A 22,131-nucleotide genomic window follows, 5' to 3' on the forward strand; every position below is an offset into this window, starting at 1 on the left:
ATTTAATTTTGTTGAAGACCCAGATTTTCTATTTAATCACAGAATAGGAACAGCAGTGGCAACAATAGTGCAAGCTTCCCTAATTTAAGCCTAATGTGAAGGATGCCGCTGGGGGATGAAAGGCTAGTATGGTCATGTTCGGTCCTTGTTATCTTTGCTGAAGTATTAAGGCTTCTAACAACTTACTAGTTGGGATGGATGAGATGCAGGCATGTCTTCAAGAAGCTAAACTGAGACCACAGTCCACCTGTGCATATTTTTATGTTCTTGCTTATAAAATTATTTCTGAAAGTTATTTTAAAAAACCTCTTTGAATGAAGGTGGGGTGGGAGAGGCAAAATGGTGGATACAGTAAAAATGTTAAAACCTGGAAATGAGCAGAATGCCCTCCCATAAGGAATAATCCCTTTAAAAATACTTTGGACCTGATAGAGCACAGACTTAAACAGATGCACAAAAAAGGGAGTGTATAAAAGGACCCTCCCCACTCTTGAGCTCCCATGATGGGGACTGGATGAAATTCTGCTCAGGAGCAGGCATTGTACCTGCTTGCACTGGCTACCTGAAAGGTCCCTGATCCTGCTGTCCTTCTCCATGAAGCCCCCAGAGCTCTGCACAGTGAATGCATACTGCACTCATTGCAAAGCTGTCAGAGCTGCCTAGTGTCTCCTTCCCAGAAGGAATTCTGGGAAAGTTATTCAGATTTCATGTGAGTTCTCCCATTGCAACATGGTTGCTCCACTGCAATCCTGGTTTTAAACGCCAGAATCTAGTCCTTAAGAGTTAACATTGCAGATCTTTGAAATTTCAGAGTTCTGTACCAATATTACTTAAATAGGTCACCTGTGTTATTTCACTGATGGCAGAGGCTCCCGTTGGCTTTGTCATTTCTAACATTTATCTTCCTAACCAATACTTGATTGGATCATGAGTTTGTCTTTTTAGCTAAGACTTATAAATGTATTTTGGAAAGCCATAAAATAAGCTTTCACATGTTTAAATATTCTTAGTGGTACTTTCCAAAACAATGTGAAGTTCAGGTGTTGAGTGGCAGCATTGCATTTTGATATGTTGTATTACCAAATGTGTAACTTTTTAAAGGAGAGCCGCTTGATATTCAGTACTAAAGAACAGCTCCTGCTTTCGCTGATTTTTATAAATAAAATCCATTGAAGCAGAGAGAGATATGGGGAAGGATGGAAATAATTACTTTGTAGCTAAAGCTGCAAGATCTTAGTTTTATTTTGGAGCATGTGTTGCCTAAAAAGCATGTAACATGACATTGGTTCCTGTCAGATTCTATCAAACAACATAACATTTCATAGCCTCCAAGAGCTGATACTTTTTCTGATATACTTTTTTTGTGTACTTCACCAGTAAACAAAGAATAGCAATTTTTTTTTAATTGGGAGGGGGGAAAAAAAGAAACCTGCCTCTGGATACATTCTTATGGTAAACATAATCCTCCCCCTGGCTGCTTATATTTTTATCCTTGATGGATTTCTTTTTTACTATTTCAGAGCGATGAACATATATGGCTGTTTCTATTCGTGCTGGTGTATTTTCAGCGATGCCTGTCAACATCCACCAGAGAGCAGGGCAGCTCCAATACCCACATCTTTTATGCTGTGGAAATCAATGGGGACAGCAACACAGCCAGCTTCCTGACCAAACAACATGGATTGCAGTTCATTTCAAAGGTCAGCGCATATTTAAACTTGCTTCATTACTCCCCCCTTTATACTTGAGATTTTCATTTTTTTAAAATCAGTTTACCAAGAGGTTCCTTTAGAGACAGAAAAATGAAAGTGCTGAGTCCTATTTTCATTTGGGGATATCAAGCTTTTTATCAAATTATAGAGGTGGTGTTTCAGAATATTTCATATCTGATCAGAAGGAAAATCCAAAAATAATTTTCTCTTTATTCAGGAGTCTTTCAGGCAGTAGGACTGTTTTATTTATTACTTAATATTGTGCCCTAGTCAATCATTTTGAATTCAGACAGGAAAATAGAATTTTTATTTTAAAAGAAAAAACCTAAGGAAAAATATGATTAGAATAAAGTAGGGTTTTTTTTTTTTAAAGCAAAAAATGTCTGTGCTTCCTCTGCTAAACATTTAATGTTGGGTTTTTTTTAATCACAGCACATTAAAATGAGATAGTACATTAACAAAGCATCTTACAGATGCAGATTACAAGGCACTGTAATTCCTGAGTATTTGTTCAACAACACTTACCTTTCAGCTTTCAGAATCTTGGCCTTCTAATACAATCAAGTACACTTCCATTTTTTTTTTCAAATCAAACCTCTGTGTTTGTGTGTGTGTGTGGGTGGGTGCATGCGCGCGCACACACACACTCACTCTGCATGTATCATATATACTCTGTGTATTTTGTGTATATACACACTGAATTTAGTCTCATTTTAATTTTCTATCTGAAGAAGGCAGTTTCTAAATCTCAGATAAACTCCCTTATATACTAGCCCAGGGCAACTCCATGAGTTACTTTAATGTACATGAGATATACCTCAGGGACATATTTTTAGATTTTTACTGTATTTCTGTTAAAGAAATATCTTATGTAAGTTAGTTTAAAAACAGATTACAAAGAAGTTTTAACCTGATAATAGTACCTTCCGTCGGTTGATCTGAAAGCCCTTTGCAAATCTTATTGAATTAAGCCCCCCAGCATTCCTGCCATTATTATCTCCATTTCTCGGACATGAAAGGCTGATGCACAAGAAGCTGTGACATGTCCAAGATCTACACAGGAATGTGATGAATGGAATACACATTTCTTGTGTTTTTTTTTTTTTTTTTTCCAATCCTGTATTTAGGCCACAAGACCTTATCCTATGAGAGCATAATTAGCTTGTTGTGAGGGAGGAATACCTTGTGTGGTATCTTAACTGCTAGCAATGACTTCCTGTCCCATTTATGAATAGTGTTGGTGGGCTCTGAGGGGAGTTGTATGCAGTTTTTTTCCAAGCAGAGAAGTGGTGGCCGTGACGCAGGTTTTACAATGAAGTGCTATAGCATTCTACAGTAACGATTCACAACCCGGTGGGTTATAATCCTGAATATGTATAATAAATAATGGTTGAGCAGAGTTTGTGGCTACTACTCTAACATTCTTTTTAATAAGAGATGATTTCAAGAGTGGAGGTGGAGACTTGGGAAGGCATTTGTGTGAAAAGGGGTCTCCCTTAAGCTTTGACTGTGATACAGAGGAGAACTAGGGTGGGGGGAACAGATAATTTTCCTTTGCCATTGAAATGATCTAAAAGTAATATACTGATCACATTTTTATAGCATGTACAATTTGGGCACATATTTTATTTACAGTTAGGTTATTGGAGGTTGTTTCAGTAGTATAGCAAAGAAAATCACAGTAACTGTTCTGGGCTCTGTACTATTTATCCAGCAAAAAGCCTTTCTTATTACCAAGATTGTGAATAAGAGAAGCAACAGAGTAGAAAGGGAAAAGCTAGGGATACCGGAGGTTTCTTCTGTCTACTCTCCTTATTTCTGGCTTACAACCTGTTGTATAAGCAGCAGCTACCTTTCTTAGCATTCTCATTTCAAATATGAAGAAGGAAGCTGCTCTGGTATTTAGAGCTTATGGTCCTTAAAGCCATGAGGAGCACTTGTATAGTCTTAAAGATTCAAATATGAGTAAGCTTAATATTTTTTTCAAACTTTGTGTTGGCTTGTAATAAGCTTACAGTATGTGCTGTGTGATAAGACTGGATGATGCTAAAACATGGATTTGAAAAAGAAATACCAAAAGGAGCTTGGGAAAACTTGCTGTAGCTGAAATGTCTGAGAGGTATTATTTTTATTTAAGTTTTTGTTGCCCTGATGTTTTAGGCTTCACTTCAGCAAACTGTTAAGACATGTGCTTAAGTCCATCCCCATTCGGCAAACCATGTGGCTAAATCTCATGGAAGTAAATGGGATTTAATCATGTGCTTAACTTTAAGCAAGAGTTTTATTAGATATGGGTGGACTGCTGAATTGGGCCTTTAGTTAAAATGGAGTCATATAAAAAGAGTAACTTTAACAAATGAAAATGTTGTCTTATAAATATGCTGCTGCTCTCCACAGGAAACAGGCTCTTGTGGAAATGGTAATTTTGTGCAACTGACATCCTTGCTTTAGCATGTTAGTTAGTTGCAATTCACAGTTACAGTTTGAAAGCATAATGCCCCTTCGGCATAAACGGTATGCACTTGCCATGATATGGTGAATAAAGAGAGTGTGTTAACTGTTACTTTGGACTACTTCCTCTCATTAAATGTCTTTACTTATTAATATGCAGATATATAGCAGCACAATAGGAAAATTAGAGCTACCTACACAAAAGGTTAGACTAGACATGACACTGAAATGCACTTGTTCAAAGTGTAACTCTCAAATGTCATTTATTATATTAAACCCAAAGCATAAAACTCAGCAGTTTTTAAAAACACTTTTAGATTTCAAATTGTACAATAGTTAATTTAAGCAGAAAAAAGGAGAGAAATTATAATGCTATTTTAAGTTTTAAAAGCATTTCTCTAAGAGCAAGACTGCTGGCATAAAGTTCCTGTAATTAAAACACTCATTAAACACTGTGAAGATACCCCCAGAGCCCTATGTAGAAGATTCTCAACAGTTCTAACATAACCAAAATATTTTGCAAAACATCACTCACTTTGGTTGTGAATTTTGCATATTAAGGTGATAACGCTGCACTCTATAAATATTAAAGTTGTTTGATATTAAAGACACATGCATCATAAAGTGTACATCAGTATTGTGTGTGTTGGGGTTCTTTTACATTCGAGGGAGTTCAATCCTTTTATTTTTATTGTTGTAGTATAGAATTCAAATTGTTGTGGGTGTTTTGTCTCTGATTTTATTTGCTGCCAAAAAGACTTCCTATTGCAATGTTAAGTTACAGGAACTGAAGGTGCAGTGGCAGGCACTTGATGTTAATTTCTTGTTTTGATCCTTGCAATTTAAGAATGAAGTTGTGCAGAGGCTATAAACTCTGAATTGATTATCTTAAAGGTGAAAGTAAAGAAACTCTTTAAAAGTAGTATGAATGCTAGCTGTGGTCAACAAATAATTGTTTTAAATTATTTTACAACGTGGCTAATCCAGCCCCCATTATGTCAACTGCAAATTCCCCATTAGCTTCAATTGGATGAGGATCTGGCCCATTGTATAGGCACACTGAGGTTTCTGTACTGTTTGACTCGATTCACAAATGCCACTAGTAAATAGCACGAGACCTATGCAAACCATTCAAAATGAAACCTTGAAACCAGGTGAAAGTCACCTTTTTTGTTTGGAATTTCAAACTCCCCAATGTATTGTGATTCTATCTTCTACTATACTTACTGTCTTTGTTTTCTGGAGCCAGCAAAATGAGGGGATTATGTGAAATGCTTGCCCCAAATCAGCATATTCTGATGCCAGCTACAGAGGTGCTGGATCTGTTGTGAAAGGGATTTTAATCAGAAACCACCACAATTGAGATTTTTAGCAAACTAATTGAAACCTGATGTTTTTGGAAGAGATCAGTTGAAACTAACCTGTTTCTCTGGCATTTTAAGAAATTTGGGGGTTTGTGTGACTTTAAAATTACAAGTGAAACTAGAAGAGTTGGGAAGCGGTGCAAATCAGACTTACTAAAAATAATCAGCAAAATATGTGGGAATGAAAGCTGGCAAATGTATTACAACTGTGTTTTAAAGTCTTGTTATTACTTCCTAAAATTAAAAACTCTATGTGTGAGATACATTAGCCATGTAATACTGATGAGTTTGATTACTTAATGCAGAAAATCTTGTTTTAATCTGCTGCTCTTTGAAAGTGTTGATATATTTAGCAGTAAACTACTCAGTGCAGTATATTCTTGATGGAGGCCATTAAGATGAATTGTACGTGGGACTTTTTTTTGCTAAACCTACTCCAGGGCACCTCTAGCCCAGATATATTTATGGGTATATTGCAAACTTATGTTAAAATTATTTTATACTGGTGATTCCAAGATGTACTGTGTATACTTTTTCCTAGGCAAAAGCTACTGAGTTATTGTAAAGTTTCAGCAAAACTAAAAATAAAATAAAATAAAGCCACAGAAAAAAGATACATAGTGTTTGGGGACTGTTTCTGGGACTTTTTGATTATTAATGCAAACTTTCTTTGGGAGCATTTGCATTGAAATTCAGGGTCCCGATATTTCTGTCTTTATACAGTAACATCAAAAACGAACTGAGAATTGGAAATGAACTATTCTGATCAGAAGTGAAAAATGTATTGATCTGTCTGTATCTATCTGAGCAGCAAAAAACCCAACAACCCCTTTTAATAAAAACAGGTTTAATAAAAGTTCTTTATAGAAAAGAAAATAGATTGCTGCATGACATTTTGACTATGCAAAATGGGGGGAAATGTAAGTTTAGTTTTATTTTCTTTTTTCTTTTCTCGTCCTCCAGCCCAAAGAAGGTTTTAATGGTTGAATTGCCACTTTTTCTAATTCTGTTTTCCTGTTTCTGTATGCCTTCATTAAGCTCCTTTAGATATTTTGCAGAGCAGGCAAAACCTGATTTTTCCAAATACATTTATTTCTAAAATCTTTAAGTCATATTTGTAGGATATACTATATCTTATAAACCAAAATCTAAGGAGAGGCACTTTTTTGGACAGTGAAAACACTTGCTCATTCCTAACCTCTGGCCTTCTAGAGTCTAGCACATACTAAAATGCTTCAATCCACTGTAAGGCAAGAACTCAGAATAAGAGGTTTCATGATGAAAGCTGGAGTTACACTCAACTGTGAGAACCTGAACTGAGAGACTGCACCTCATTGCCATGTCCCCCGTGTGCAATAAAAATGTGTTTTAACCTTTAATTAAAGTCTAGTACTTGAAACAAAATGAGTCTTTTTTTTTTTTTGTAGGATGCACATGGTAGTTTGTGCTAAAATTCAAACACAGGGTCTATAGCCAGGACCATTTGCTCACTGCAATTAAGGCTCATGAAGCAAGCATTGATTGTCTGAATGCATCACATAGAGACGCATTACTGGTGCTCATTGTCAAAATGCTCCTTCAGAGCCTCCCTGATTTGAATAGCCACCTGCTGAGCCCCTCTAATTGCCCTCGTCTCTAGCTGCTCAAAATCAGCAGCCTGATGATCCATCTCTGGGCTCCCCCTTCCCTTTGCAAATGTTATGCAGAGCACAGCAGGTTGCTATGACCAACAGAATATTTTTCTCCTTGAGGTCTAACCTGCCAAAAAAGCAGCACCAGCGACCTTTTAATCTGCCTAAGGCTCATTCAACAGTCATTCGACACTTGCCTCGCCTGTTGTTGAAGCGCTTCTTGCTGCTGTCTAGGTTCCTGGTGTAAGGCTTCATGAGCCACAGGAGCAAGGGGTAGGTGGAGTCTCCCAGGATCACTGTGTGCATTTGCACATTCCCCCATTGGAATCTTCTGGTTTGGAGAGAAAGTTCCAGCGTGCAGCTTGCTATATAGTCCAGTGTTCCTAAAGATGCATGCATCATGAACTTTCTGTGACCAACCTGAATTGATGTCAGTGAAATGGCCCTGGTGATCTACCGGAGCCTGCAAGACCATGGAGAATTAGCCCTTTCAGTTGACATACTCTGTTGCAGGATGGTCTGGGGCCAAAATCGGTATATGCATGCCATTTAGCGCCCTGCTGTAGTTAGGGAATCCCATTACTGCAAAGCCATCAATTATTTCCTGCACATTACCCAGAGTCACAGTCCTTTATAGCAGGAGGCGATTAATGGCCCTGCACAGTTGCATCACCATAATCTACACAGCAGTCTGGAGTTGCCAGCTTCTACACAGTGATCACCACTCGCTTTTCCACTGTAAGGGCAGCTCTCATTATGGTATCCTTGTGCCACAGGGCAGGGGTGAGCTCCACACACAGTTCCAGGAAGGTGGCTTTGTGCATCCGAAAATTCTGCAGTCACTGTATCATCCCATACATGCATAATGATGCAATTCCACCACTCAGTGCTTGTTTCCCGAGCCCAGTACTGATGGTCCACTGTGTGCAGCTGCAATCGTGAATTGTTTCTTTCTATTGCACACAGCAGGGCTCTACAGATTCACTTTGTTTCACCAGACTGGTCAGCTGTTCAGTATCCATGCTTTCAGACAGAAATGGCAGGTGCATGGTTTACAGGGTCTGTTTAAAGACTGGGGCAAAGCAAAGTCGGAAGCCCCAGGGAATGATGGGATGGAAAGAACTGCATCGTGGAACAGGGAAGCATGTCCCCATGACGCCATGCAATCCATTCCCGGCTCTCCCAGCAGCAGTGAGTTGCACAGTGGAATAGCTACCCATGATGCAACAAGTTCTCTGTCGATGCAAGAGCACTGAGTCTGGATGTGCTGCACCGACACAAGGAGCGTTGTACAGGTGTGTACGACCGATGTAGTTAAAGCGGCATATGGTCATTGAGGTAACTTAAGTCAACTTATCTCTGTAGTGTAGAAGGCCTAAGAGAAAGTAAAAAAAAAAAAAAAAAAAAAGCATCTAGAAGCAGTTAATTGTTTATGTACCACCAACTTTATCTGCAGGACATGATTTTTGATCTCACATATGTCTTTTAGTTGTCTGTTTTACAAAAACACCAATATCTTGCAGCATTGTGATCAGAATTGAGCTCTTAGGCTGTACTGAAATATCATTTTATTTTATGTGCTGGAGTAATAGTAAATTCCAGCTGTGGAATCTGGATTCCTCCAGAGGGGAAGAGGTGAGACTAAGGGTATGTCTGTACGACAAGTTCTACAGCAGCACAGCTATGCCACTGTAGTGTAGACACTTGCTACAGTGACAAGAAAAGGGGTTTTCCATCACTGTAGTAAATCCATGCCCTTGAGAGGCAATATCTAGGTCAGCAGAAGAATTCTTCTGTCAACCTAGTAGTTACACCGAGGCTTAGGTCAGCTTAACTACCTTTCTCAGGGCTGTGAGTGACATAGCTAGATCAACATATTTTAGGTGTAGAACAGGCCTGTGAGGAAAAATAGAGACTGCTTTGCTTCAAAAGAATCTGCATAACATAATTAGTTTACAGTTATAACACCTGATAGCTTTCATTCAAGAATCTCAAAAGCTCTTCACAAACACTAAGGCCAGCTCTATCCTACACACTTACTTTGGTATAACTATTTCACACAGGGTATGAAAAATCCACACAGTCATACAGACCTTAACCCCCTGTGTAGACAGCATTAGATCAGCAGGAGAGCTTCTCCCGCTGACATAGCTACTGCCCCTCACAAAGGTGGAGTTATTAAGCCAATGGAAGAGCTCTCTCCCATCATCTTAAACCATCTTCATCAGAAGTGCTACAGCAATGCAGCTGCGCTAATGAAAGTTTGTAGCGTAGACTGCTCTAAGCTTTCAAAACCCTGTTGATATTGTTACAGACATTTTACAGATGTTTAAATTGAGGCACAGACAAATGAATTTTGCAAGCCATACAGCAATTTAGTAACAGATTCAGGAGTAGAACCCAGGAGCCCAGTTCCCTTGTTTTCTGCTTTCACTGTTGACAGATGCATTGAAGATTGTGAGGTGCTCAGATACATGACTAGCTGTGCTAATAAAAACAAGTAATAGTGGTGATGGGGGACCACATAAGTACATTAGATATATAGGACTTGATGGTCAATGGTGGAAATGAAAGACAAGAGGAGTTGTTGGGAGGGGGCTAAGATAAAGCTGTGAATAACTGTATTACAATAATAGCAGCAGAGCACTGAGAATGGATTGATTCCCTTTGAACTGTTCAGATAGTTTGGTGCGCTGACCCAGAAGTACTGAAATGACAACCTCATGATGGCAGGACAGTTGACATAACAGTATTATTAATATGGGGCATATCATGAACCACTTGTTATAATCATTTCTAGGTAATTTTTAATATTAGATCAAACTTGTGCACCCTATTAAAATTAATGCTCCAAATTGTTTCCCCCCTGCATTGATTTGCACATTGATAGGTCATTTACAGAAGAGGGCTCAGCCAGGTCCCTGGCACCATCCTCTCTCCACCTGGTGATGTTTTTCTCTGAGCCTCCATGGTCTGTGCTGGGAAATGGAGAGAAGACTGGGTAGGTGAGGGGCCAGGTTAGAGGTGGGGATGCAAATCTTCCTAATCTAGTCCTGGGAATATTATCCAGCAGAGGAAATACAGGTGCAAGCCATAACTTCTAATATTTTAATCATAATAAAGAAAACCCCTCTGACATTTCCCTTCTAAACAAACTATATACCAAGTTCCTCAACCCCTTGCAAGCAAAAGAGAAGAGATTAGCCTGGAACTGTGCCCTAAAGGAGACTTGGATCTTGATAATTTTCTCATTTAGACCTTGTCTATGCTGGTGGCGGCATGTAGGGCATGTGTAGCTACAGCTGGCAGTGAAAGGCTGTGGCAGGGTGGAGACAGCAGGGAAAGGCTTTGGCAGCTCCCCGCTTTTGGAGCCTTTCACTGCGATGAGGAAAGGCTCCAGCAATGGGACACTACACTGCTAAAAATAGCATAGATGAGGCAGGCACTGCTTGGCCATGTAGAGAGCCATGTAGGATATATATCCGGTGGATTCATGTGTATAGGGCACTCTACACTACTCATCTGAGCAGTGCCTCACTGTCTACACTGCTATTTCTACCCATTGTAGCCGGGCATGCAGAGTCTGTACTCTACATTTTACCTTAAGTGTAGATGTGCCTGTGACGTTACACTCCATATTCTTTATGGAAATATGCTTATAATATGGATATGACATAACTGAGAAATACTTTATGTAAGATGGGTCTTGTAAGGTATCATTGGAAAGGTTATGATTTACTGAATGTGATTATCCAATTTGTATGCCTGTATCATTTCTGTATCTAAAGTTAGGAATATGAACTATGTGACAATGACAACTGGGTATGTACTGGGAACACACCCACCAGACGACAGGCCATCAGATTTGATGGGCCATCAGGAAGGAACAACAATACCATGGAGATACTAATCTCTCTTCCTCCTGGGAGTGTCCGGGGATGTAACTGTGACACTACAAGGTCAGATGGTCTTGTCACCTGATACTAAACATTATCTGGGACTTCTTGTAACTTTTCACTGAAAGGGAAGGGGGATCAAGTTTGGGAAACAAAGGATTCCCACCTTATGTAAATCTTATTTAAGGGTGGGGGGCAGGAGGAGGAGGAGGAGGAGGAAGGCAAACGGGATTCCTCCTCTCTGTGGCCGAAAGACTGCTAAAGACACCTGAAGGGAAAGCAAGGGGCGGGGGGCAGGGAGTCCAAACTGAGACAGGGGTCCAGTCTGAAAAGAAATATAACTGGAACTCTAAGCCACAGAAACTTTGCAACCTGCCTAAAATAACATTTAGGGTAAGAAATTAAATTTTGTAACCTGTTTCTTAAGTATATTGAGCTTAGCTTGCACTTGTTTTATTTGCTCAGCAATCTGCTTTGTTCTGTCTGTTATTGCTTATATTCACTTAAAATTCACCTTTTGTAGTTAATAGACTTATTTCTTGTTTATAACAACCGCGTGTGCACAATTCATAACTGGGGGAGAGGTAAGAGGCTATGCATACCTTCCTCCACATTGAGGGAGGAGGCGGATTTCATAATATATCTTTGGGTTTGCACTCCCTTAAGCGGAGCCTTCCCAGAACTGATCTCAGTGTCTGTTTCATTCTGCAGTTGGATGTGGCCCTGCCTGTGTATGTGCTGGAGGAGGTTTAATAGCTTGGCTCAGCAAGACAGGTATAAAGGGTTCCCAGGCTGGCATAACAGCAGGCTCAGTGGTATCTCAGCACATCAGGTGGCATCCTAAGGGGGGCAACCTGTCACAGTGCCTTTATACCAGTGTGAGATCAGGAGAAACTCCTTTGAAACTGATGGAGTTATACCATTGTGAGTGGAGTATCGGGCCCTTGGATGCTCTCCAAGTGAATTTCAGAGCTGAGACACCTAAACAGAGCTGCTTAGCAGTAGTACCTATATGTTTGAATCTAGTTTGAGAACCTCAGCAGGTTTCAGCACGAGAAAGGGGCTGTCTCTCAGCCACAACTGAAGATGTACAAGTCTTTATTGATGTGTCAACATCTTCAACTGCACGCATATATCCTAGAGTTTAAGATGAGTATTTCTAATACTTTGTGTGTGTGTTGATTAGCACATGTATGAGAGTATTATATCACGCACATACATATTCACCTGTGTACACTTCTACTTGCACTTCTTTCAGGAGCTAGCACAGCTCCATGTGCCCCCTCTACGTGTGATTAAATATTAATTAGGCCTCTAATATAAGCACGTGAGTTCACAGGCCCAAGTGCCACATAAATAATGCATGAGGTACCCGAAGGCTTAGCCTGAAAAGCTGATTGGCCACCTTGGATTTGTATAATTATGAAGTTTCATTATTAACAGTGGAAGCAGTAGAGAGATTTGCCAAGCTTGAGGGACTTTGAAAGCATAAGCTGCCTCATTAGGGAAAAAGGGAATAAGGCATAATATGCAAACTTGTTAGCAAAAAAAAAAAAAAAAAGAATAAAAATTAAGCATAGTTCTTTAACAGGAGTATTGTGTGTGTAAATATTTTTAAGTGTATGGAAAGATTAAAATTCAGATCTGAGAGGTCTCTACTGTACCTTTTTAAACAATTTCCTTTTATTTGGAAGAAGCTTTGCTTCAAAGCATTTGTTCTCAATATAAAACAATCTTTAATATTTTACTGAAAAATCCACAGGTAGCTTAATGGGTTCTGCAAAGTGAATGGTACGGAGGTGAGAGAGAATGAACACAGTCCAGGGTTCTTGCTAGAGTGTGTGTTGTGCATGCAATTAAATCTCAAGGTCAAACAATTTACAGACAATTACTTTTCTAACATCTCCAGAAATGCCTGCTTACACGTCTTTAATTTTAAATGATACTGATATTCCAATTCTCCCCAAAGGTTAATGCTGACTAAATCCAGCTGTGACCTGACACGATGCGACAGCACAGTGCCTAATTATCCTCTGGATAGTCATTACTTTAAACCATTAAAGGAATAGGCTGAGAAGAAGATTTAGGACCCTGAAAAAATGTTATCCTGACTTCTTTCTTCTTGAAGATGGGATGGGCTGAAAAATAAAAATAAAATCTTGCTAAATGTTAGCCATTTGCTTTGATGGCAGAAAATTGTTCATCCCACTCTTCTTTTTCTTTTTTTTTAACAGGTTAAATTGCTAACTAGTTCATTTTATCCATTGCCTATGGCTGGCGCTAAATGTCAGTGACAAATTTTGTTCTTGTCTTGAAGAATGAATTAAGTTATGCACAAAAGCTATCGTGCTCTTTTTAAGATGAGTGAATTGCAGAGGGAAAAAAGTTGCTCTTTGAAAAACGAATTGTTTCGATTAAAGGCCTTTTCTATTGTAGCAGAAGACAGGTAGTAGTTTAAGATAATTCCAACAGTTACCTCCCACTGAGGCTGCAGTCCTTTACTAAAAATTTCTTTAAGAGCACTTCTTTAAGAGCAGATTATATAGCATGATTATTATCATAAGGCCATTTGAGACAGTAAGGGAAAAAACAATGACAGAAAACGGCAACTATTATTCATTAATTGAGCTAAAACTCTTTTTCTCCGTCTGTAGGGTCAGCATTCCATCACTATCACGCAAACCTTTATGTGGTATACTGCAATAGTAATTTTTAAAAAATGACAAGTATTTTCTGCCAAATGTTGATAAGAGAGAACAGTGCATTCAGCAGTTTGTATTTGGAAGACCTGGCACAGACTTCACAATCCATCTAGTTTTAGTTGTTTGGCACTGGTGCTACCCCCTCATCTCTGAGTAAATAAAGTATCTAAGAATGATTGTTAACATCATATTGCTTGAAAGTCTAAACAGGTTTACTGTCCTCAGGCTAAACCTAAGGGAATTTCTACATATTCTTATTTTACTGGTTTTATTTTCATGTGGAGTATGTCCCCCGAAGAAGTCATGGATATCTCCAGACTTTTTAAGCTCCTGACGGAGAGCCAGGAGTGACAGCAGGCGGCCCAGCTCCAGCAGCAGCAGCAGGCCACCCACTAGCAGCTCATCCAGCAACTGGGGACCCAGCAGCAGCAGCTGGTTCGGGACCTGGGGGTGCAGAACAGGAGTTCCAGCGACAATGATACAGCACCTGACAGTGGCACTGCCACGGCCCCCAGCACCCCAGCCAGGAGATGCAGCTGGGGCACCCCGGCCCACTGCGCTGGTGCGACTAACCAAAATGGGACCGGAGGATGACCCCGAAGCCTTTTCGGTGGATTTTGAAAGGGTGGCGCAGGTCACACGGTGGGCACCCGACCAGTGGGCCACCCTCCTGGGCCCGTATCTGACCGGGACTGCCCAAGCTGTATACTGGGGGCTATCCACGGAGGACGTGCGGGATTACACCCAGGTAAAGATGGCGACTCTAGATGCCTTAGATGTCAGCCTGGAAACTTTCCGGCAGCTGTTCCGGAGTCTGACCTACACCGCTGGTGCTCGACCCCAGTTGGTGGTCCAGGAGCTGAGGGAGGCATGCAAGCGGTGGCTACAGCCCGAGAGGCGAACCCTGGATGAGCTCACTGAGCAAGTCATCCTGGAACAGTTCGTCCACATCCTCCCACTGCGAGGAAGTGACTGGGTCCTCTGCTATTGGCCTGCGATGCTAGCCGCCATCGCCCTAATGGAAGATTTCCTTGCTGCTGAAGCCCCAGTGGGACCGGCTATTCGAGCCCACCCACTAGGGCCCGACCGCCCCAACCTAGAGAGAAAGGGGAGCGCCCCGATTGACCTTTGCAGGGTCAGGAGCCCCAGTATCAACGTCCCGAGGGGCCGGTTTGACAAGCCCCTCGGGCCCCTGAGACAGTGGTCGGAAGGACCAATCGACGCCCCCCAAGGCACCCCGGGGGGAGCATCTGCCTGGCCCGGACTACCAGAGCTCGGGCCCTGTTTCTCCTGTGGGAAATATGGACATTTGCAATGGGACTGCACCGAGATGGACTGCAGTTTCAGTCACGTTTGCACGGGGGAAAATCGCACCCGAGGGCCGCAGGCCACCAAGATTACAGTGCCAGTAGTTGTCGAGGATTGCCCGACTCTGGCTCTGATTGACTCAGGCTGTGGCCCCCAAAGCTTAGGCCTCTCATTAACCAAAGCTTAGGCCTCTCGGCGGACCCCCACTTGGGGATCATCCGGTTGCAGTGTATCCGTGGCAATGTACGGCCCTACGCCAGTGCCCGAGTCCGGCTAACAGTGGATGTGGTCATGCGGCTGATGTTGGTTGGCCTGGCCCCGCGACTAGCCTACCCCATGATCCTAGGACGTGATTGGCCAGAGTTCCCAGGGGTCCTTTGTTTGAACGCCGTGGAAGGCCCGGAAATCACTCCAGCACTGGAAGGAGGCTGCCTTGAGACCCACGCAGAGGAGGGGGAGGAAAGGGACCCCAATGGACAGAGAGGAGAGCCCAAGGACCCCCTGCTGATGTCTGCCAACGAATCTCGGGTTAGCATCGACTTCTGCCGGGACCAAAGGGAAGACCCTACCCTTAGTCAAGCGTATGAGCAGCTAGCGGCCATTGATGGGACCCTGAGCGATCCGTGCCGAGCAAAGGTGTGGCCCCATTTTGAGTTATGCCGTGACCGTCTCTATCGGGTGGAATGAGATTCCCGCACCGGAGAGGTCCAGACCCAACTGCTAGTGCCGCGATGTCACCGACGAGCGGTAATGAAACTCACCCATGACATCCCAGCTGCAGGGCACTTGGGACAGGAAAAGACCCTTGCCTGAATTTTGACATGGTTCTTCTGGCCCAGGCTGCACCAGGAGGTGTGGAACTATTGTAATTCCCGTCCAGAATATCAGCTGGCTGCTCCCTCATGGATGCCTAAGGCCCCACTGATTCCCAGGCCCATTGTAGAAACACCATTTGAGTGAGTGGCTATGGACTTGGTGGGCCCCCTTCCGAAGACTATGGCTGGGTTCCAGTTCGTGCTGGTCATCGTGGATTATCGTGCTGGTCACCCGTTTCCCCGAAGCCGTCCCGCTACGGAGCATCACCACCAGAACCTTCACTGATGAGCTCGTGAAAGTCTTTGCCTGCGTGGGCTTACCCTGGGAACTCCTTACTGACTAAGGCACCAATCATCTACCACCCGCAAACCAACGGCTTGGTGGAATGGTTCAACCGTTTTCTCAAAGACATGCTATGCAAATTTCCCCCAGAGGACGTACTCCACTGGGACCAGCTGCTCCCGCCTTTGCTTCTGGCCATCCATGAGGTACCCCAATCCTCCACAAAATTTACCCCTTTCGAGCTATTGTATGGATGTCGCTCGAGGGGGCTACTGGACCTCATGAGGGAGACCTGGGAGCAAGCCCCGTCACCAACCCAGGGCCTTTTGAAGTACGTCCTCCACCTTCAAGAACGCCTCGCTCAGACGGGAGCTCTAGCTTGGGAGAACTTGAAGGCGGCTCAGGAAGCTCAGGCCCAAACATACAACCGGGAGACCCGGGTCCACAATTTCAAACCCGGCGATCGGGTCCTGCTTCTCCTGCCCTCCAATGAATCAAAACTACTAGCCCCTTGGCAGGGGCCGTATGAGGTGGTACAAAAGGTTGGACCGGTCACCTATGAGATTAACCAGCCTGACCGGCGTAAGAAAACTCAGCGGTACCATGTTAATCTCCTGCTAACAGTGGGCATAGGCTTCCCTTAGTTAAATATATTGCTTTAAAAATGACTAGAAAAGAAAATGGAAATCTTGCTGTTTGTCTTAAGGGAGTCAGGCTACCTTGGAGTTCCAGTACCAGCAACTTTTTCATTGTAACCATGTTAGTTATTTTCTTCAGTTAAAATGGTACTCGCATGCATTTTCTTTATATTTTTAACTTTGTGCAACCGTAGTGAGAGCACAAGCTGATCAGTGACATTGCTGTGATATTGAAGATCAGTAAGATGAAAAAGATTGGGCCTCAAACAAAACCTTGCTTAACCTGTCACTCCTCCCTAGTCAGACTCTGGTGAATTCAGATTTGGTGATCTGGAGATCGGTGCAACTCACAATAATAATAACCAACTACTTAATATTTCCTGCCTTGCAAAATGTTATCTCTGTAAGGGGCAATTTTACACCAGGACTCACCCTGCCCTTATGCAGAGCAAGACTTCCTAAAGCCATTCCATAAGAACACTGCTGAGCATTTTGCAGGTCCTCTGTAAAACACTTTGAGATCTGTGGATGATAAGTGCTGTATAAGAGTTAGATATTATTTAATGACAAATCATGGTTTTATTTAAGAAACAAAATAGAAATATTAGACTTTAAATGTACATACCACTGAGAGGTCAAATTGTCTTGCAACCCAGCTCCCTCTTGTTGTTCCCAAGACACTTCTAATATTTCCATGTTTGGATCTTCTCTCAGAATGTTTTTATGGTCCAGAATCTCTTCACTGGGTTTGTACCCTCCAGGACAGCTCCATTCTCATCTGGCTTGTCCTCCTTTTGACTATCTCTTCTCAGGAGGACTCTGGCTGAGGTTCAGTTTCTCCTTCATGGGTGAGCTATGTTTGATCCTGCTCCATGCTGCTCTTGCTTTTTTATTTTTTTGAGCAGCCACAGTCTGCTTGTGTCTTCACATAACAGTTCTGGCCTGACTTTTCCTTTCTTGGCAACCTAGGTTAATTTTAGCTCCTTTGCTGATTGTCTGCTCCCAAGTGTCATAGCTTTCCCAGCCAATTGTTTGGCAAGAAAAGTTTACATCAGTCTACCAATGGGCAGGTTTCTTTTATGACTCGGACTGGGCCTTTCACCTTTACAGTGCCTCCTCTTGCAGTATCATGCCTAAACAAAGGTTCTTTTTGTCTAGTGCCCTCTTTTGTCTTCTGGGTTGCACATCAATCTGTCATTTTCTATGATATACCCCTCTAGCCAACTAATTACTCAGTCCATTCCCTTCCAGGGTAGACAGAAAAGTCTACCCTGGAAATAGTCCAAAATAGGAAAATTCAAAATCTAATGGCTTTCAAGCCTGTCTCCTGACATCTATCTGGAACTTGTTCTTGGCCTGTTTTAATACCCATGTTCTCTCTCTCAGTCTGGGGAAGTGGTAGGAGGAACCCAGGACCGTCCTCTCCTCCGGGGTCCAGCCCAGGGACCCTGATTTAGGCAGCTCGTCCTTCAGAACCTCCACCATTTTCCTTGGGCTGCTCTTACCTTTGCCCAGCTTGTTGATGTCTTTCTCCAGGTCTCTGGATTCTACTGCCTCTATCTGGAAGCTACAGTCCCTCACCACTTCTTCTTTGCCAGCTACGGGGTCATTTCCTTGAAGTCACTCCCAGTCCTGCCCTGCAGTACCTGGGTTGTATTGCAAGCTTGCCTTAAGACAGTATTTCCCTCCCCATCTGCCCTCTTTCTGAGGCCAGGGTTCTATTCCAGGCCTTTTGCCTTACAGCAGTCAGTATCTACCTCCTCCAACTGAATTCCTCCTCAACCCTTTTTCCAGGGCTGAGGTTCTCTCTCAGGCAATCTCTCTGTTCCTTGCCTTAGGGCACTCAGTATTCCTCTTTAAGAGGAGTTTTCTCCCTCAGCCCTCTTCCTGGAACCAGGTTGTATTCCAGACAGCCTCCCTGCCTTAGAGTAGCCAATAGTTCCCTTCTTTGGACCGGACTTTCCCCGCAGCCCTCCTTCTGGGATTGAGGTAGCATCTCAGACAGTCTATTCATTCCTTGGGGCAGGAGTCCCCTGTCCAGCCCTCTTCCTGCTTATGTCTGCCCCCACTGTGAGGGAGGAGAAAGGGGCCAAAATAAAGGCTTTCTCCCAGTTCATCCTCCAGATGTTTGGGGGAAGAGAGGAGGGCCACGCCAGGTGGTGGGGTGGGCTGGCCATTAGGCATTACTTCCCTTACGGGCAGACTATCCATTCACAACGACCCTTCAGTTGGAAGGTTCCATGTTCTTTGCCCTTTAAGTAACTAGTATGGTAACAACAAATCTGGGTGACGCAACCATCATGAACAACTTTGCTCCTCAGGCAAAATGGAATGTTTTACCACAAGGGCAAAAACTCATCTGTGCAGGAGATGGTGCTTTCTCAGATATTGGTCTGAGACTATGGAATGAAGTCCCACAGGAACTAAGAACTACTGCTAACATCCCCACCATCTATTCCAAGTACACCTGGCATTTTTTCGATCTTGTGCTGGCCTCTCCCCTTCAGGACAGATTAAACAAGTAGTAACCTGCTGAAAATAATTTTTCATTAGAAATAAAAACACAGCTACTAAAAAAAGCATCTACAGTACTTCAAAGATGTGCATATATAAATTAGAAAGCAGTTTTTCCTTTTTCCCCTGTAGGTGGCACCAACAATTTACTTCTTGGAGGTTTTGGGGAGCTTTTACAATGAGCCTCTAAGAGTGTAAAAGAGCAATTTCTTGCCCCAAGGCATGACTCTTCTTACCGGTGGGTGATGGATATACGGAAACTAGATCTATCTCTAGGAGGTCCTATAATCCTTGCGTCTCTTCCAGTTACCTTCTGTGCTGCTTAAAGTAGAGGATTATATTTCTGTTTATGCCCTTGAGTTGACAAGAAAGATGTGCTAGCACAGACTCGTGCAGGGTTCAGCTCTGACTGGGGTCTGCATTGGTGCATCAGTTTGTAGCATCCGGGCCCATGTTTCTCGATAGGCTCTTTCACAGTGCAATTTTTTAATGAAGATACAAAGTACATTATATTTATATTCTGATGCATGGTTTACTGTTTTTGCATTGCATTACATAAATTTGCACCTCATGGATGCAAGTACATCAGCTGATTTGTTGTGAAGTGGGTGGTTGTTGTTGTTGTTGAGATTCCAACTCTGAAGGGGAATGGAAGGGGACATATCACCATACTAGCTTCTCTTTCTTTTATTTCAAATTCTCTACAAGTAGCCTGTAAATGACATGTTCCCATGTGTTTGGCAGAGACTGTACAGATGACCAGAACCTGTATAAATGCAAGAGCAAAGTAGGATTAGTTTAATTTGGCTTTTTAAAACACTGTCTTGGCATGTGAAATGTTCTGATACTAAGGGCACCGTATAAATAAAAACTGCATTATATTAAGGTGTTTACCAAAACTCTCCTCACCTATTCCTCCACCCCTGTAAATCCACTGAACGTTTTATTATTCAGGGGTTGGGAGGTGGGCAGAATGGAGTGAAAGCTACAGAATGATTTAACACTGTGGGAACTTAATCAATAAGACTGTTGCAGAGAGCTCCCAGGAAAGAATGTTGTTTTCCATCCAGATGATAATGAGGCAGACTAACAGCAACCTCTGGAGGAGGAATCCTGGAGCAACAATTCTGTGGTGCAGCTATGCTAGTTGCTAATTAATAGTTTTGAGGCTAGTGGGACACCTTTTGGCCCCTCTGATACTTGCAAGCTTTTCTGTGGCTTGTCCCACATGTCTCTTCCACCATCAGGGGTAGGCTGGATTAGATTCAGAATTGGAATCTATGCAGATTTAAACAGCTATCTCTTGTGCTAAAAATTGGATGGTTTCTTTTCTGTTTTTCTTCCTGTTCCTGGCATTATCTGCCTGGTGCATGTACCACTGGATCTCTCCAGTATTATGTCAGAAGCAGTTAGCTAGATGGGGTGATTATACTATGGTGTAAGAAATAGGGGAGGGAATTTTTAGTACATTTTTAAAAAAAATATCCCCATGTCTCTCTCCTTTTTCTTTGTGAAAATGTCAGATGGCTGAGCTTTTTTTGGTGTTTGATATTCAGTTGCCACCTGTGGTTTTACTTAAAAAATACCACCAAAACCTGGGCTTGCTAACTGTATAACCAAGATTTGCAGACTGAGGCAATTATAAAGGACATCAAATCTCCATCCTGTAAGAAGCTGGGAAAGATTGTTTTCCCTGTATACAGCACTGAATCTTCACAATAAATGGAATTATTAGGATTTTGCACCCTCCTTTGTGGCAGAATAGATGGAGCAGGAGTCTGATATGGTATGACCAGTCCTGAATTCTGATAATAATTTACACTTATCTAGCTGAGATAAAACTTACAGACTCCTGTGGTCCCCATTACCATAGTATCTGAGCACCTCACAATCTTCAATTTAATCTCAAATACCCTCTGTGGAGGTAGGAAAATATTATCTGCATTTTTTTCAGATGGGGAACTGAGGCACACAGACAAAATGACTCACCAAGGAAGCATGTAGAGGAGCAGAGGTCTTCCATATTGCAGCCTTTCTCTCTTACACTTACATAGCATTACATTTTATCTGCACATCTGAAAACACTTCACAAACAGTAATGCACTTGTACCACTATGGTAAGGTAGGTATGTGTTTTTATACCCAACTGAAGTACAGTGACAGATGACTCACAGCCACATAGTGAATTGGTAACAGAGTCAGTAGTCCAGGCTTCCAATCCTGTGGTCTAACCACTATATCACATCCTTCCCACCAAATGATTTACTTCACATTTCTTGAAAGGTGTTTGTTTTTGGGGGTTTTTTCCCCAAAACGTACTTGCATACCACACTTGGTGTAATATGTCAAAGGCTGAGGACTGAGCAGATGAATAAAATTCTCTAAATTGATTATTAGTTGCATTGTTGCATTTGATTTTGGTCATTTAAAAATGTTTTTTTGTCCTGACTCTACAATGTATCTCATCTCCTTACTAGGCTTTTGACTATAGTTGTAATCATCGAAGGGAAAGCATGGAGCAACTGCATCTGTATACCAATGCATTTTTTTTCTCAGTTTCACAACAAAAAGCCCTTGAGACTAGGAGTGTTCATTTGATTTTTGCTGATCTGAGAGGTCTGTGTCATCTTTGATAATTCACCACAACAGATCAAGCTTGACTGTACTACACATGGAAAATATCACATTAACTAGTCTTTAAAGTCTCGCACCTTTTAAAAAAAGAAATATTTAAACCATGTTTTTGGGAGGTAATGTAATCTAATTTTTTTATTGGATTTCCAAAAAATTCTTGCAATGGGATTCACAAAGCTTTGA

General features: G+C 42.1%; 1 long non-coding RNA gene across 2 annotated transcripts in view; it reads left to right on the plus strand.

Moving 5' to 3' along the window:
- The window catches only part of LOC122465001, a 173,362-nt gene that overhangs the window by 54,489 nt on the left and 96,742 nt on the right, over positions 1–22,131 (plus strand). For both annotated transcript variants that reach the window (XR_006289501.1, XR_006289502.1), the window contains exon 2: positions 1,521–1,700. This is a non-coding gene — a long non-coding RNA (uncharacterized LOC122465001). The remainder of the gene's footprint in view (positions 1–1,520; positions 1,701–22,131) is intronic.

The sequence above is a fragment of the Chelonia mydas genome, chromosome 3, assembly GCF_015237465.2.
Source record: "Chelonia mydas isolate rCheMyd1 chromosome 3, rCheMyd1.pri.v2, whole genome shotgun sequence".
Taxonomy (NCBI): Eukaryota; Metazoa; Chordata; order Testudines; family Cheloniidae; genus Chelonia; species Chelonia mydas.